This window comes from Lissotriton helveticus, chromosome 5_1 (genome assembly GCF_964261635.1).
Source record: "Lissotriton helveticus chromosome 5_1, aLisHel1.1, whole genome shotgun sequence".
Taxonomy (NCBI): domain Eukaryota; kingdom Metazoa; phylum Chordata; class Amphibia; order Caudata; family Salamandridae; genus Lissotriton; species Lissotriton helveticus.
In genome coordinates, this window is record NC_136065.1 from 831,971,931 (window position 1) to 831,990,627 (window position 18,697).

Consider the following 18,697-nt stretch of genomic DNA (forward strand, 5'->3'; position numbering starts at 1 on the left):
TACATTCCATTTTCTTGATGTCATCTTTCACTGTGTTCTCTCCAGTCAGTTAGCTCCCTGCTTTCTGATGGGATCACCAGTTATTCTCTGTAGTGCATAATAAATGCCTTATATTCTTTCATTGGCCTCTTCACTTCATTTACTACACATGGCGACAATGAGCAGGGCGAGCTAAACAACTACAGAGGGAGAAGAACTCCACTGGTGAGAGAAGAACCACGCAATTATAAAAAAAATATTTGAGACTGGTGAAGAACTTGACAAAAGAGCTAAAAAAAAAAAAAAAGGAAACTGAAGAAAAGGAAATCACCAGAGGAAAACCTCACAAGAATTATTTCAAGCCACTGTGAGGAAAAGTGCATCATCTTCATGGAAAAGTTCCAGTAAGGAAAGAGACATTCTTTGGGAAAAGAAGAACTACAAAAGAGTAAAGGAAATCGACCTATGGCTTCGACACTTTATTAAACTATTGGTGAGTTTGAGAGACATTTTAACCTAATTTCGAGTCTGACTGTGTCCCTTAAGAGTAGTGCAGGATCGTCATTAGAACTGTGCATTTAATTGGAATTAAAACGGACCATTACTTTCCTTTTGATTGCCTATGGATTGACTGCTTAGTTCGAAACAAAATGCACAATTTCTACTCTATTGATCGCTAACGTTATTTGTGATCGTCGGAAAACAGTCTGCTGCATCTTTTGAATCTGTCAGCATCTTTTAAAGTACGAGCGCGAGCAGACAGCGCCTACCTGATCTTTCCTGGTGTCACCGCTCGAACCAAGCCATTCGCACCGTAGACGTCACACAGAACGTCTAGCAGGAAGTGGACCGGAGACCAGCGTCAAGCAACGTCAGGCGGCAATGACGCATCGACGCAACGGAGACGCCATTTTGCTTACACGGTATCTAGGCAACGCGTTATACGAGCGCTGTTTCCAGTAACTAAACAACGTGTTATTCAAGCATCATGGCAGCTGGCTAAGGACACATTCCGTAGCTAATTATTCAAAAGACGAGTGACAGCAAACAACAAGGGAAGTGATTTAAACGGTGAGAAAATTATTTGGAGAAACCAAAAGTACACTTTAAAGGTTCAAGGGTCACTAGAATGTCAATAAAAAATATTTTATTGTGTGTTTGGTGTGGAAGTGTGCCCACATCAATGAAAATGACCACCTGTGTGTAGAGAAGAGTAGTGCCTACACTATTTTATAAGCAATATATCGAGAGTGTACATTTAAAAAAAAAAAAACTTTTGAAATGGAGAACCTTAATGTTATTGTACCGCCTATGTTCCTACAAACTACTGGAGATCCACCCATTGAGTGGGATGAATGGATAGACATTTTTGAGAATTATATAGAAGCGCTTGATGGGAAGGATTTCAGCGCAACTAGGAAAAAAGCCCTTTTGTTAAGTGCTTTAGGCAAAGAAGGTCAACGTTCTTTTAAATATCTTCCAGTAGGACTAAACCAAGATGGAAGGGCAATAACCAACGTGTACACGGAAGCAAAGGCTCGTATGAAGAAGCAGTATGCAAAGGAAGTAAATATCGTCATGGCGAGACATAAATTTTACACTCAACCCCAAAGGAATGAGGAATCAGTGGACCAATTTGTGGCTAGGTTACGTGAGTTGTCCATTAAATGTAATTTCGGAGAGATAAGAGACGAAATGATACGTGATCAGTTGATAGTACAATGCCGGAATAAAAAGATGCAGGAAAAACTGTGGGCGGCGAAAAATCCTACCTTGCAAATGGCTATTGACATAGCGAAAGTAGTTGAGGAATCGAATGCATGCATGAGAGAGATGGAAAGAAAAGATAACGCAAAGGAAAATGTACAAGGGAATGGAGTTTCTTGTGTTGAGCATGATGAAGTTGCTGCTGTGAACAAGAAAAGTGTAGATCTGGGTGACAGAGGTCCGAGGAGATTTAACAATGGGTTTTCAGGCAATGACAGGAATAGATTCCAAGGGAGGATGTGCAGTAGGTGCGGGAGTACTTTCCATAGCTCAGATTTCAGGAGATGCTTTGCTATTGACCAAGTGTGTAGAAAGTGTGGGAGGAAAGGACATTTCGCCAAGATGTGTAGGGGTACAAATGCTGTTAAAGTGGCTGTTGTGGAAAACAGGGAAGTAGTGAGAGATATTATTGGTGTTGAGGGTGCCAACAAAATATTGTGTTTGGGTGAAGATGGTGTGAGCGAAGGTGAGCCTGGTAGAAGAAACAGGCCTAAGGCCCAATTTCTTATCGATAAAATAGAGGTCCAGTTGATGGTTGATCCGGGGTCATTGTGGACTATTATCCCCAAAGATATGTACTTGGAAAATTGGAAGGACGTGCAATTATTAGCTAGTGATATTAGTCCCTGTGGGTATCAGGGTGAGAGTATAGATGTGATCGGATTTATGGTATGTGTATTATCATTTAAGGACCGTTCCGCTAAAGGAAAGGTGTATGTAGCCAAATCGGGTCCTGCAATTTTGTGGTGGGGGCAACAGTATGACCTCGGTATAATCATCAATCCCAGGGCAGCACAACAGGTGATGGTTGTTGATAGTATAACCACGGATTCGATTGTTGAAGGAATGAATGGTTTGTTTGATGAGCACATTGGAGAGTTGAGAGGTTATGTGCATAAAATTGTACTGCGTGATGATGCCGTACCTATGCAACACAGGGTGAGGAAGGTTCCATTTATTGCATGTGAGGAAGTGAAGAAGATGTTGAAGGAGATGCTAGACCAGGGGGTGATAGAACAGATCGAAACGTCACCCTGGATTTCTCCCGTAGTTATTACGACCAAATCGGACGGAAAATTCCGTTTTTGTGTGGACCTTCGCACCTTGAACCAGAACATTGTAGTAGACAACTTTCCATTACCGAACATCAACGAGTTGGTTTTGTCACTAAAAGGGGGAAAGTACTTTTCTAAGCTGGATCTCCGCAGCGCTTATCACCAAATAAAGCTACATCAAGACTCCAAGGCGTTGACAGCCTTCATAACAACTGAGGGGATATATCAATTCACACGTATGCCTTTCGGACTTGCTTCTGCAGCTGGAGTATTTCAAAGAATGATGGGAGCTGTACTGAAGGGTGTGAACAACGTGGTGTATTTCCAGGACGATGTTTTGATATTTGGGGAGACTGTTGAAGAACACAATTTGATTTTAAAAACTGTTTTGGAAAGGATGGAACAAGCCGGATTGACTCTAAAGAAAGAGAAATGTAAATTTGCGGTGGAGGAAGTTGAATACCTTGGATATACTTTGTCTGTTGACGGGGTCAAACCCAAGAGAGACTTATTGGACTCTATCAGGAATGCACCAGCTCCGTGTGACAAAGATCAGTTGAGGTCTTTTCTCGGCCTCATCGAGTACTATGCTAAGTTTGTAAGAGATTTTGCAGAGAAAACCGAAAAGATTAAGGTGTTGTTGAGGAAAGGATGCAAGTTTGTGTGGGGTGTGGAACAGGAAGAGTGTTTTAAAAAGATCAAAGTTGAAATTTGTGAGGCAGGCATCTTAACACCGTTCGACACCAACCGTAAGTCAGTCTTGACGGTGGATGCGAGTGCTGTGGGGGTTGGTGCGGTTTTTGCTCAAGTACATGAATCTGGACTCAAGACTGTAGCTTTTGCTTCAAGGACGCTCACAACGGCAGAGAGGAATTACTCTATAATCGAGCGGGAGGCTCTGGCTGCAGCGTGGGGTTGTGAGTATTACAGAATGTACTTGTGGGGGTTCAAGTTTACGTTGTTGACAGATCACAAACCCTTAGTTAAAATCCTTTCACCTGGTGGGACTGGCAAGGGTTCTGCGAGGTTAGCTAGACTCGCTGCTAGGATTCAAGAGTATTTGTACAATGTTGAGTATATTCCAGGTTGGAGGAACTGCCAAGCTGATGGGCTCTCTAGACTTCCACTACCTTGGGAGATGGTAGACAAGTTAGGGGTAGAATCACTCAATTCAGAAGGGTCTGTGGCTGCTGTGGATGAGGTAGTGGATATGTGTGCTGGAGCAATTAGTAGGAGTTGGTGGAATACCTCCATGGCTAAGGATGTGGTGTTGAGTGAAGTGAAAGACCTGATTGTGAAGGGTGCAAGGAGAGAGAGTTGCTTATCCCCTGCACTTCGCCCATATTTGAAAGTTCTGGAACAATTGTCCATAAAAGGTTTGTGACTCTATTTAACGGTGAGAGTTGGAATTTGAGGCCTGTGGCACTGTACAAGAAGGCTAAGTGTGGGGGTAATGTGCCTCCTAATGAGGTTGGTGCTGGTAGAGCTCAAAGAGTGAGAAGACCTCCGGGTTACTTACATGATTTTGTTTGCAAGTAAGGTCTCTCTCTGTAACGAAGAGCATGTGCTTAGTATTTTGTTTTTTTTTACTTTTGTTTCTTCTATACGAAGGGAAGAGGATATGTTGTATTCTCTGCACTTATGTTTTGCTGTACCCCTTTAAATCTTACATTCCATTTTCCTGATGTCATCTTTCACTGTGTTCTCTCCAGTCAGTTAGCTCCCTGCTTTCTGATGGGATCACCAGTTATTCTCTGTAGTGCATAATAAATGCCTTATATTCTTTCATTGGCCTCTTCACTTCATTTACTACAGAAGACATGGCTTGGCCGTTCGGGCTGGACTGTTCCCATAAGGCACAGGGTCAGACTGATTTGCATATAGCCATGTCTGAACTGGGGTGGCTGAGTGAACTAAAGAATGGTGATGGATTAAACCCAGATCAGTTGACTGGGGGTGAGTGTTTGATTTGTTCAAACGCCCCGTCCATCATCCCCTTTTGTATCGCTTTGTTCGCCCTAAGTGTGGCAGGGTATGCTCAGACGTGAGTCCTTTGTTCACTTGGCCACTGGATTCAAGATAGCCTGGCTGATGAGGATTATGAATCCGAAACCGGTCCCAGGATGCTTGTTTCCGGTCCAAGGAAGATGTTGTATTCTCTGCACTTATGTTTTGCTGTACCCCTTTAAATCTTACATTCCATTTTCCTGATGTCATCTTTCACTGTGTTCTCTCCAGTCAGTTAGCTCCCTGCTTTCTGATGGGATCACCAGTTATTCTCTGTAGTGCATAATAAATGCCTTATATTCTTTCATTGGCCTCTTCACTTCATTTACTACAGAAGACATGGCTTGGCCGTTCGGGCTGGACTGTTCCCATAAGGCACAGGGTCAGACTGATTTGCATATAGCCATGTCTGAACTGGGGTGGCTGAGTGAACTAAAGAATGGTGATGGATTAAACCCAGATCAGTTGACTGGGGGTGAGTGTTTGATTTGTTCAAACGCCCCGTCCATCATCCTCTTTTGTATCGCTTTGACTCTGGAGTACAGCAGCTAAATCCGTCAGGTTTTGTCATGGTCAAGGAACCATTCCTAGCTACAAAACAACTTACTCCAGAGTTTTTATGGGCGGCAAGCTTTCTTACTGACGAGGTGGCATGGTATCTCGTTGGGTGCAAGGTGGGAGGTAGAGGCCTCTCCTCCAACCAAAATGCTCGATCCCCTACCCAGTGCCCTCCTACCCAAGAGGTTTGTAGCCCTGATGTGGTGATTCTACTATCTCACTAGGAGTTGAGTGGATTGGGTTTTGAACGGCTCCTTTGCACTTTGATCATAGTCCTGCAGAACTGAGATATCGGGGGGGGGGGGCGCACGGAGCACTTGTGTGTGTGTGTGCGCGCGTGTGTGTGTATGCAACGGCGGGGGTGGGTTCTCTGTGTGTGTGGGTGCGTGCGTGCATGGGCGATCGTGTGTGTGTGTGTGTCAATTGAGCGCTCGTACTTGTGCGCGTGCCAGTTTGAAATCGCCTCCAAGGAGATGCGCGCGGCCAGGATTGTCTTCTGGAAAGCAGACACGGCGACAAAAGGTTCTCGGCGAGAACGCGCTTCCGCGCACTTAGCCAAGACCTAAAAACAGTAATGGACATTGCTGGCACACATATGAAATAAATAATTTCCACACCCAATTTTAAAATGCTCCCTATTCTAGTTACTTCACTAAAAGAAAGTGAGGGCAGTGGATATAACAGAGGGTTATTCAACGCAGGAGACAAGGATTAATTTTTGGAAAGTGCATAGTGCAAATAAATAAATAATTTAAGTAAAAACAATTTTCATAGAAAGATGACCGCTATTATTACCACTCATTTTATGAAGCAATTAACATGACCTAGCACTGGGAGCCCCACGATGCAGGCTGCTTCTGCATGAGGTTTTCACAGCAATTTTGGTAGTAGACTACTAAACTACTCAAGGACAGGAAACAATACTTAGATTTTAAAAAGCATTAAGAGCATATAAAAAAATATATATACATACTTTGGAATAAACATATAGAGTAAAAGAACAATTTTCCTGTTGACATAATTGGAAAACCAAACATACATATCTCAGATAGAATTAATCATATAAAAACAAGACCTAGTTTTAAAACTGGCAAGAGTGACCATAGATAGATATTTTTTCCGGGTATTTAATGATACGTTTATTTAGTTTCCTCCAGAATCATTATCTTAACTATTTAGGGATGCTTTTAAAAATATCCTGCGGGTACACCACATAGAAAATAGAAAACCTGCGACTGAGTAAACAAGTGGGATACTAAAATCGTGTTTCAGTATCCTGACAGCCTCAGAGCAACGCCTAGTTCCAAGGTTTCTGCAAATCTGCACCAGCCATTGTTTTCTTGCCTTATGGTAGCCGCCAGGACAGCTAAAAAACACATGGAGTACTGACTCAGCAGCGCAGTCACATGCCGGCCACTTCAGGACTTGCGGACCCCCCCACTTGTGTGTGAAACAGCGGAGAGGCAAAACCCCATACCTAAACTGAAGAAAAAGCTTTCTAGCAGCTGCCGGCTTGATGTCATCCGGCTCAAATTTGTACCTATCTTTGATTTCTAAAAAGGCTGAGGTTAACTTGCCTACTCGGTGGCTACTATAAAACTGTGCCATTTTATACTCCCCATAATGAACCTTTAACAGTTTCCTGGGGAGTGAGGTGCAAGCGAGCTCAGGGTCAGCCCAGAGTTCCCCCAACCCCATACTGGCTAGAATGTGCTTAATATACGCAAGCCACGACAGTTTGTCTGCCCCCCGCAGGTTCATCACTTCTTTTAATTCCTCCCTGTATGATAGAAGTTCTGGAGTAACCCACAGGTGGCGCCAATATAATAAAGGTCTATGGTTAGATTAGATTTATCAGCAATTGCCCTGACACCCAAATCTAGTCGGAGCGGAGTTAGTGGGGTGCTTCGTGGGAGATTCAACAACTGTCTAAGAAAGTTATTCTCTGTTTGCGTTAGGTTCTCAGAACTAGAGTGACCCCATAGTTCTGCGCCATATAGCGCCCCTCCCCGAGCTTCGACCGTATACATTTCAATGGCAGGACTCACTGGTTTCTTGCTGGACTTACCGAAAACCTTCATGATTCCACCTGACGATTGCGACAATTTTAGTGATGATTTTTTGATTTGTGCCCCCCAATCCATAGTCACTGTGATTGTACTGCCGAGATAATCGTAAGAGGAAACTCTCTCGAGGGGTTTGCCATTTAGTGAAGGGTTTGCTTGTGTGCTGTTAGGGCTGTTAAATGTCATAAATTTGGTTTTCTGTAGGTTAATTTCTAATCCTCTTTCACTACAGAATGTTTCAAATCTATTGAGTACCCTCTGAATCCCATGGGTGATTTAGATAATAATAGAGTGTCATCGGCAAACATAATTGCTGGGATTATACGCAAGGCTAGCTTGGGTGCATCAAGGTCTTTCTCTACAAGTAAATAATCTATTAGACCGTTTATGTATAGACTAAAGAGAGTAGGGGTGAGCACACAGCCCTGTCAAACACCGCGTTTGATCGGGATGGGTGCAGTTAGCTTTCCATCCTTACCAAACCTGATTTGGGCGAAATTTTCCTCATGCAGCCGCTTTATGAGTTGGGATAGATATGCTGGAACCCCCATCTCGTGGAGGACTGCCCACAATTTTTCCCTTGGGACCAAATCAAAAGCTGATCTTAGCTCTACAAATATTAAGTAGAGGCTGTCACCCTCTAGACACATGATCTTCCAGTGTAATAGTTGTAGCCGGAGTATTTGTTCCAAAGTAGACCGTTTTTCTCTAAACCCTGCCTGTAGGGGGGTAAGTATCTTCCGTTCCTCCATTTTTTGAAAAACAGGGGACCCCTACAAATACTAAGTTTGCTAGTCGTAGGGAAGAAAGAACATTTATGGAAAAAGAGAGAGAACGCTCTCACTAGCAAACAACCAATTGGCGACTGCCCAAATATTTATTTAGCATCAAGACGACTGTATCTATTGAAAAAATAATTCAGTACGATGTATTAAAATTCACAAAACTATATTTTTATTTTTATTTTTTTCTATTCATTTTTCATATATATATATATATAGATGTTTTAGATTTCATTTTATATTATATATTTTGTACAGATATTGACATGTTACACACAAAATTATACATACACAGGACAAAAAAAATTGAGAAATTAAACTGTGAAAGACAATGTTCGGTCGTTGTAAAAATGAAGTAGGCAAAGCGGTGGAATTGAACTATGCGCGTTTCGGCCAGTAGCCTTCGTCAGGTGACCGTCATTCGCAGTTAACAAAACATGACATTAAGCAACATAAATCTAAGAAAAAGGGATATAAACACAAAAAAGATATAGATCAGTCGCTATACATCTTTATATATTCTAATCCATTCTAACTGTTAGAAGGCATTGGGTCAGTTTTTCACATTACTATTAGTAACATTAAGCCTCATATTTCTACAATGATAAATATCAACTATTCATATATTCTGATTTATTTATTATTTATTTATTACTGCCATTTATAGAGCGCGTACAATTACCCTTGGGCGTCTCGGCGCTAAAAAGTGCATTGATGTCTCACCTTGATCAGGAAGTACGGAAATATGGATCACTGATTGAATAACCATGTTTTCAGTTTTTTTCTGAACTGGAGAAGTGTGGGACTTGCTTTTATATGGTTAGGTAAAGTGTTCCAGAGTCTAGGGGCTGCGATTGAGAAGCGGCGATCGCCCCAGGAAACTGTTCGGCTTCATTGAACCACTAGTTGGTTAAGAGAAGTGGATCTGAGAGTTCTAGGTGGATTGTAGGGGATCAGTTGATTTTTGAGGTAACGAGGTCCTTGATCCTGTAGGGATTTATATACTGTGCACAGAGATTTAAATTTTACTCGGTTGTGGATGGGCAGCCAATGGTAGCTTTTAAGCGTGTCTGAAATAGGTGCAAACTTGGTTTTTTTTGACAGAACGCGAGCGGCAGCATTCTGCACGGTCTGTAGTTTTTTGGTGACTCTGCTCTGAGCATTGAGCAGCAGACCATTGCAGTAGTCTAGCGAAGTAAGCACTAGGGAGGTGACTAAAGTTTTTGCTGCTGAGTCTGGTAGATAAGGTGTGATTTTTCTTACCATTCTAAGCTTGAAGTGGGCGTTAGCTGCCACCTTGTTTGCATGGGCCATAAAGTTAAGCTGGTCATCGAAAGTAACCCCTAGGTTTCTGACTTTGACCGTGGGGCTGGGGGGTGTGCCCAAGGCCGATGGCCACCAAGTAGCCGACCACGCTGGGGAGAGATTACCAAAGATGACCACCTCCGTTTTATCGGAGTTGAGCTTTAGGCAATTCTTTGCCATCCACTCGCCGATAGCAATCATCCCACTTTGGAATCTCTCTGCCACCCTTTGTCCGTCGCCCTTTATAGCCAGCACCAACTGAGTGTCGTCAGCGTATGAGGTTAGGCCCATCCCATGTGCTTTGATGACACTGGCAAGGTCCGACACATATATATTAAATAGTGTCGGACTTAGGGATGAGCCTTGGGGCACCCCACACGGCAACGACAGATCAGCCGACTGGAAAGGGCCCACTGTGACCGCCTGAGTTCTGTTGGCCAGGAAGGAGGCAAGTAAGTCCCTGGCCGTGAGCGTAATGCCCATCCTCTCGACACGGTCGACCAAGATCTTATGGTCAACCGTGTCGAAAGCAGCTGACAAGTCCAGGAGAACTAGCAAAGCAGTTCCTCCTTGATCACGGATGACTCTTATGTCATCGGCTGCTTTGATAAGAGCGGTTTCCGTTCCATGATGTTTGCGGAAACCGAACTGCGTGTCATCTAGCAGATTGTTGTTTTCTATGTAGGCTGATAGCTGCTGGTTCATAGCCTTTTCTGTAACCTTAGCTAGAAAAGGGAGGCTTGCTATAGGGCGGTAGTTTTTTAATTCTCCTTTGTCTAAACCAGGCTTCTTAAGCAGAGGCTTGATCAAGGTGTTTTTTAGTGAGTCAGGATAAGATCCAGATGCCAAAATTGTATTACAGACCATGGTAATAATTGGGATTACTGTATCCGATACCTTGGCAAGTACGGAAGTTGGGCAGGGATCCAAGGCGGATCCAGCTTTGATTGTTGTTACTATGCCCTTAATTTGGTCAGTGGTGAGGGGACTAAAGCAGGCCATGGTGGTTCTGGGAGTGGTCATGGGGGTAGTGGCACTACTACTAACCTGGTCTGAGTTGAATACTTGATAAATGTCGTTAACTTTTGCAAAAAAGAACTCCGATAAAGCATCAAATAGTGTTTGCGATGGGGGTGGGTTGAGATCCGGGGCATTGCCAGCAAGGGTTTTGGCAATGTGATATAGCTGTTTGCTGGAATTTTTAGCAGTTTCTATGTGGCGTGTGAAAAAATCATTTTTTGCAGCAATTAACATTGTTTTATAAGTAGCAAGAGCTTTCTTATATTTTTCCTTGTTTTCACTGTCGTAGGTTCTTCGCCAGTGTCTTTCCCTATTCCTGGTTAATTGTTTTTGAGTTTTTAGTTCTGCCGTATACCACTGAGCTTTGGGCATATTTCTATTTTTAGATATTGATTTGGTGGGTGCCAGCTGAGTCGTAGCTTCACCTAACCATTTTTGGAATTGGTTGGTTGCGGTGGTGGGGTCAGTGGATAATTCCGGAGTTGTGGTGTTGAGAAGAAACGTTAGGTCGTTGGGATTGATGTCCTTCCATGCTTTGAAAGTGCCCTTTTTCGCAAGGGCGGCTTTTGTTCTCTGAGGACCTTTGATGGTGAGTCTACTAAAGATGACTGAGTGGTCTGGCCAGGTCATAGGGAGAACTGAGGTGATACACAATCCTTCCACATTCGTAAAGATTCCGTCCAGCGTATGGCCTGCCAAATGGGTAGGGGTTTTAACCAATTGTCTAAGGCCCATTATGTCTAGGTCAGATACGAGGGCTGCGGTATCCCTATCACTGAGAAGCTCTAGATAGAAGTTGAAATCTCCCATCATCGTGGTAGAGTCTTCTGATGCTATAGACTCGGTGATATTGCTAAGATTTGTGAGAAACGCAGATCTTGTCCCCGGAGGTCTGTAAATCAGTGTTCCCTTAAAGTTATAGGTGGGGGATAGTTTTATATCAAACAGCATGGCTTCGCAAGAGTTGATAGGTATTGGCGAGCAGCGGACTTTGAAATGTTCTCTCGCTATTATGGCTATCCCTCCTCCCTTTCCTATGGGCCTGTCCTGTCGGTAGGCATTGTAACCTGGGGACCCGTTCCCCATGATAAAACATTTTTCCTAATTCAGATTGTACATTCTTTCATTCGTTATTCTCGTTTCATTTTATTACATTTAATGGTCATTGTACATTGTGTGTGTCTCTACTGAAAAACATATATCTTTCTCTCATTTGGCAAGAGTGGATTGGCTATGTTAAAAATTATACACATATTACAAGAAAAATAATCTATCAAGATAGATGGAATTGTGAAGGATAGAAGGAAAAGCAGAGAAAAATGAGTATGATTGGATCGATCCTATATGTTAACTAAACGTGATTTATTTGGGTATTTTCAAAAACAAAAACAGGTCTCCAAATAGCGAAATTTTAAAGATGACGGCATACTTACTATTAAAATGTCTGAGTTGATGTTTTTAATTCTGTTAGTAAAAAGTCTTCATGCTTTTTATGTCCTCGAGCTCAATATGCACCAATGAGGACACTTGACGATGAAGTTGCATTTCAGGAAAAACGGCTACATGGGGAATAGGAAAACTTTCGATTACCTTTCTGTGTTGATATATATTTAAGTCTACTACAGAGACAGCATTATTTTAAGAAAACCTCACATATTAGAAATTAAATCTATTATGTGGGGGTTTTATCACACATATATAAATGAGGACTGTGTTTGGTAAGATCTTATGGCTAGTGCCCAACGGTTTTCTAAAGTTACATTCGCGCCAATCTACTACAGTTCTCTTAGGTTCTCAAAGGTAACCTGCGACGATAATTTGGGTAAATTGAAGTAATGGCCGCTGGAATGGCTATTTGTAATATTAGTGTTATTTCATACAACATGGTAATAACAGCACGATTCAAATTCGTAATGCCCCAAACAAGCACAAAATAAAGAGACTTTTAAAGTTTACCTTTTTAAAACATAATAACAATTCTTTTGATATTTATCGAAAGTAGTTTTCAAATTCGACGTAGGGGAGCTACAGAGCAGGGCCTATTACATGAAATAGGGGAGAAACGCTATTTTAATTCTGGCAGTCACCAATTGGTTGTTTGCTAGTGAGAGCGTTCTATCTCTTTTTCCATAAATGTTCTTCCGTTCCTCCACCCAGGTTTGTAACCGAAGCAGCAGTCGACGCGCCAAAATCAGCCTATAATTGGTTGGTAATAGCAGTGAACCTTTTTTGTATATGGGGATTATTTCGGCTCCGACCCAGCTGGGGGGAATCTTCATGCCTTGAAGTATGGCATTAAATAACACCCAGAGGTATGGTGCCCATACAGATGGTTCACTGCGAAAAAGATCCCCAGGAATTTTATCTAATCCAGGTGCTTTACGTTGAGCTATTTTAGCGAGGGCTCTCTTAATCTCATTTAAACTTATACTTGTACTAGAGCTATTGTCATAGTGCCATTGGTTTCCCCTATGTTGGCGGAATAGTCAGTCCCTCAAGGGCATCCCTCAATTATCTCATCATTCAGTGTATCTCCCTTAGAGTAGAGCGATTCAAAATAGTCCAGCCAAACCTCTGCTTCCAAATTCGGCTTCATCGGTGATTTAGCACCAGAGCTACCTGTGTTGACAACTTTCCAGAAGGTCCTCATATCCCTAGCTCCCAAGAACCTTCTCAAAACATCCTACTTATCCATTTCCCACCCTTTTTTGGCTTCAGAAATGGCCACCTTATAGGTCGTCCTAGCAGTTTTAATTAACGGGCGATCATTGGCCTTGATAACAAGTACCAGCGATCTTTTAGCATTATGGCAATGATTGTTATACCAATGGTAGGGGGGATTCCTACTTGGCCTATTAGTTTTTTTGGGAAAGAAGAAGTCTAGTGTGACTTTCCCTAACCTGCCATGGTTCATTGTGACCATCTCAGAGTCTATACTATCCCTATGGTGGGTTATTGAGTTAGATGCTGTCAGAAGCACCGGGATCAGGGCTTTGTATAGAGTGCTGAGTTTATCTTGTGATTGGCTGATGTCAGACCAACGAACTCTTCTCCTACAATTTGAAAGTTTCAACCTAGCATCAATAGGATTATCCATATTAAGGACACTCCCAGGATTGAGCTCTTTTAGTTCTAGTACTAACGCATAATGGTCACTGTCTCGCCGTGGAATAACCTTAAAATCAATTAGCCTGTCTCAGGATTTGGAGTTGATTAAAATATAGTCTAATAGAGAGCCTCGCTCATTTCTATGGCAGGTGTAACTGCTCGATGTGTCAGACAAAGTTCTACCATTGCAAGCTCTTAGGGAGTGTTTCAAAGCAAGGCAGTTCATCTGGATCACCAAGGGCACCATTTTTTAACTGGTGGGCACCTGGTCTCCGGGATTGCCCAAAATGTATCCTCATCATATAGGCTGTCCTGAAGCATTCCCTCTAGTGGCTCAAACTGGCAATTGAAGTCCCCTCCTAGGATCACCATATGTTTATCTGCAATGGTGGCTAAGAACGTAGTTAGCTCTTCCAGCGTTTTAGACTCCTTACCCTGGGCGGTTGGTTTAGAGTACACGTTTAAAAGAGCTATCAAAATCTTGGATGGAAACTGACGTATAACACATGAAATATCGTTGGATACTGTATCAATCTGCTTAGCCGTACAACCTAAGTGAACTCCCACCCATGTGCTAAGGCCTCGCAATGGTCTCCCTTTACCCCCTGATGTTGCGGGAATACTGAAAGTGGCAAAACTCAATTTGGAAACATCCCCTCTGGCCCATGCCTCCTGGAACATGCAGATCTTGTATTGGCTAATAAAGAGATTTGGGTCATCCAACTTGTTATTCAGACCCCCCAATGTTCAACGATAGAACCTTTGTCTTTGGGCAATTGGGGCAGTTCGGTTTATTAGCCACTAGAGGGGATGATTGCGGTGAGGCCTTTTTCTTCACACTATCGTCCTTCAAATCGAGCCCTCTGGTTAGTGAGGGTTTTAGATTATCCCTCGGTATCATGTCACGGCAATCGTGGGCGTAGCCAGGGGAGCCACTCATTCTCCCACAGGCTTTACCTTCCCCACGCAGCATGCAAGGTCCTATATCACTGGCCTGAGCCTCGATTTCTATTGAGGGCGGACGCATTTGGTCTTTAATGTAGGAGGGCTGGTCCTTAAGTCAATCTACTCCGTCTAAGCTGCTATACCTATTTGCTGTGGGAATATTAAAGATAAATTGCCTTTGCCAGTTCTGGTCCGGGGGAGGTAACTCGCAATTATTGGGGTCATTTCTCCAACCCCGCTCATAGTGCCTAATATCATGATGAGGCCTGTTGGGGGGGGGGGGGTAGAAATAACCCAATGGAAGCACTTTGGTGCCGCCCGATTTTCTCCCATCCTCTCTAGCTAAAAAGCTTTGGGCCATCAACGGATTTCTAAAATTAATTACTATACAATCTCCATGTAAATGCTTGTGTCGCCTGCCTATCCAGCTCACCCTGCGTGTAGTTAAAATGTCTTCCACATGCTCATAACTAAAATGCCTATGGTTTGCAAGCCAATGGATACATTTATTCTTTAATTCTTGGTGGGATTTATATTGGTCCCTTCTAAGTTCAGGGATGCCTGCAATGATAAGGATGTGAGGGGTTGATGCAGGAGGTAAGTTTATAACTGGAGGGGGGAAGAAGTCATTGGTAGCTTCTGTGCTAATGGGGGCGCCTCCCCCTACCTGCTGTGTTTTTGTTTGCCTTTGCCCTCTAAATTTATGAAGTAAAGGAGGACAATGGGCTAAATTAGAAGTAACTGTTGGGGGCCTTAAAATGCTGTCTCTAATAGCCTACGGTGTATGTGTCCCTGTTTAATGTTGGTAACAGAGCTTGTTCACTGGGTTTGGGGCCTGGATTGGCCAGTGTAATGCTTGCAGTGGTCTGTTCTAGTGTTCTGCTTTCAGGACAAACATTACAATGGGATGCCCCCCTAGTGCTTATCCAATCATTAAAAAGTACTGTCAACCTGTCAACCCTCTCCTGTAAAGGTCTGAGTTCGTCCTCAACTATATCTCTCATTTGGGTCTGTAGATCCACCACTAGATTTGTGACCCACACTGGCTGATCACTTGTGGTTTCTGTACTGTCTTCTGGGTCACCAGTCCCAGATTTCCCATTATCAGAAATCGTTCCTGCGGGCTTCTTCCTTCTTACCGCTGCTTTCGCTTTGGGTTTGGGTTTACCTTTTTTACCCGATTGGTTAGATGTGACAGCCCTAGGTTGCTCGGGGTTAGCTGCTTCGGTTATTGATGTTTGGTCAGTGGGAGAATCAGTTATCGAAACCCCTATGATTTTTTGAGGTGCTAGGGTCTTTAATTGCGATTTCTAGATTTGGGGTCAAGGACAGTTGTCTCTCGGTCCCATCTATTTGGGTGGCCACGCCACAGCTCCTAAAGCCTTTTCCAACATCCTATCGATAGAGGTTGGCTTGGTGTTAGGTTTGGGCATAGCCAGGGCCTGTTTCATTTCAAAGCAGGTTAGTCTCCCCATTCTACAGTATCTCTAAGTTAGACTCTAGCGTTGATTAAAGGGTTTAAATTTAGAGTGGGCACAGGAGCTTAATGTTACAAATCTCCAGTACGGGGCTCTAAGGGTATACACAACTACTGGCATACCTATTGGAGAAACCTCTAATGGGGGGCACTATCTGGGCCCAGCCCAATTAAAGTACCAAATTCTACAGACGCAAAATTACAAAGCTAATGCAGGTAACCACTTATATAGTTTGCTTTCCAAAGGTCAAAGATAAAATAGAAGAGGGTCTGTGCAGCACATAAAAAGATGAGTGCGGAAATGTTCCAAGATTATTCTCAGCATAGAGTCAATTGGGATGCGAGCTGTGTTCACTGTGTGACAGTAAAGGGCAAAACAATTCCAATAACTATACCATAACAATCCGGGGGACACAGCCACAGTACTTTGTTTGCAGATCCCGGGGTTAAAAAGTTAGAGGTGGGGACCAGCCCAGCCTCCTCCGGCCTCTGATGGGCCTGGACGGGCCCTCCCGGGAGGGCCCCTGTCTTTGAAGGTCTCTGGTGCCTTCTAGTGATGCCCTCTAGTTGTGCCGCTCAATGTCTGCTGGGAGATGTAGTCACCAGCTTCCCCATGGCAGAGCGGCGTGTGGGCTTGGGGGCGTGCGTGCAGCTGTTCCCCTCACGGCAAAGGAAATGTCCAGTGACACAATGGCAGTGAAGGCAGCCGTTCCTCTCACTGCGCAGGTAAATGCTTGGTTGCGGTATTCCGCACTGCGGGAGGGCCGCGCTGTTTTTGAAGGTCTCTGACGCATTCTGGTGACGCCGGTCAATGCCTGCTGGGAGATGTAGTCACCAGCTTTCCGGTGGCAGAGCGGCATGCGGGCGTGTGTGCAGTCGTTCCCCTAATGGCAAAGGAAATGTCCAGAGACACGATGGCAGTGAAGGCAGTCGTTCCCCTCACGGCGCAGATAAATGCTTGGATGCGGCGTCCCGCGCTGCGGGAGGGCCGTGCTGTTTTTTAAGGTCTCTGGCGCCTTTTGGTGGCGCCCTCTGGTTGCGCCGCTCAATGCCTGCTGGGAGATGTAGTCACCAGCTTCCCCGTGGCAGAGCAGCGTGTCGACATGCGTGCAGCTGTTCCCCTCACGGCAAAGGAAATGTCCAGGGAAATGATGGCAGTGAAGGCAGCCGTTCCCCTTATGGTGTAAGTAAATACTTGGATGCGCCGTTCATCTTCAACAGCCCCATGTGCTCCAGTTTGCCTGGACCAGCAGTCAGTAAAAGGTGTCAGGAAGTGCTGACCTGAGAATACAAGCACCCCCTCCCATGTTATAAGTCTACCTTCCACTCCCCGTGATTAAGAAGTAAAACCAGAAATTAAAATTGATTCTGATTGCACTGCAAGCCTTCTCATGCCCTTATGTATTATGATGTGTACAGAATAATGCCATTTGAATGAGATGCAGTCTCAAATTATGAAAAGTTATTTTGTCTGTCATTTTCTCTTATAAATAATCTGATCATTCATTGAGTACTATGTGAAACTCGGATGCTAAAGGCAATAAAAAGAGGTTTCCCAGGATCATGTGCAAGTTGAGCCATATAATTTTGTGGCACCCCCAGAGATGTCTGTGTGACTTATTGGGAGTTTGGTAATACTGTAAATGCATTCTCTTCTCAGAAACACCATCACCCTATCACCCCCTGTATTCTATCATTAAATATCTGTAGGAACTGAAAATGGGGAAGGTATGGATAAATATCAGGTAAGCATTCTAAGAACAGTGCTTTTGATTCATGGCATGTGTAGTGAAATTGTGATCCGCCCTGGGTAGATGGCCCACCTCATGACAAGGTCCTTGGATTCTGACATCTGGCTGGTGTTGTGTGAATCACAACCTGGATTTGTGTACGGTCCACCCAACGTATCATACATACATTACATTGCAACAGAATTGTGTAAGGTTCATCCTAGTGAAATGGAATTTTGTAAAGTCCATTCACTTCTCATACACACATTACATTGCAACAGAATTGTGTAAGGTTTATCCAATTCTAATTGAATTTTGTATGGTCCATGCAACTACTCATACAAACAGTGCATTGCAACAGGGACACTGAAACATACGTCTACCAAAGTCAAAGTCAAAAAAAATGTTTATTTAGACCATTTGATCTATAAACCACAGTTCATCCTTTATCATTTAAAATCACATAACACAAATTCATATTCTTAACAATAAAAATTATCCTAAAAACAACCTTTATACAATTTAAAACCAGAGTTCATTTGGATTATAGGGCTATTGGCTATTTTGGGCCTCCAGTCGGAACGGGAACTTATATACCCCCTGCATAAATTTCCCGATGGCTATCGCAATGTCAAAATTTTCCATATCATCTAGAAGCTCCCGTGCTTTAGTGCGATCCTCAACCTCATATTTTAAAAATATCGGGCAAAGAAACTGTTTACGTAAATTTAAAAACATATAACAATCCAGTAAGATGTGCAAAATATCACATTTCATTCCTATTTTACACACACATTTACCATCAGGATGCATTAGGGCAGTTTTTATTGCACTATTTGTAAATAACAGATTAATACCTATACGTAATTTAAAAACTTCTGCTCTTATCCAACGGTTT

General features: G+C 43.2%; 1 long non-coding RNA gene across 1 annotated transcript in view; it reads left to right on the forward strand.

The window, feature by feature from the left end:
- The window catches only part of LOC144754933 (uncharacterized), a 39,877-nt gene extending 22,454 nt beyond the window's left edge, over positions 1-17,423 (forward strand). Inside the window, exon 3 of the long non-coding RNA XR_013594803.1 lies at positions 17,291-17,423. This is a non-coding gene — a long non-coding RNA (uncharacterized LOC144754933). The remainder of the gene's footprint in view (positions 1-17,290) is intronic.
- The last annotated feature ends 1,274 nt before the right edge of the window (positions 17,424-18,697 follow it).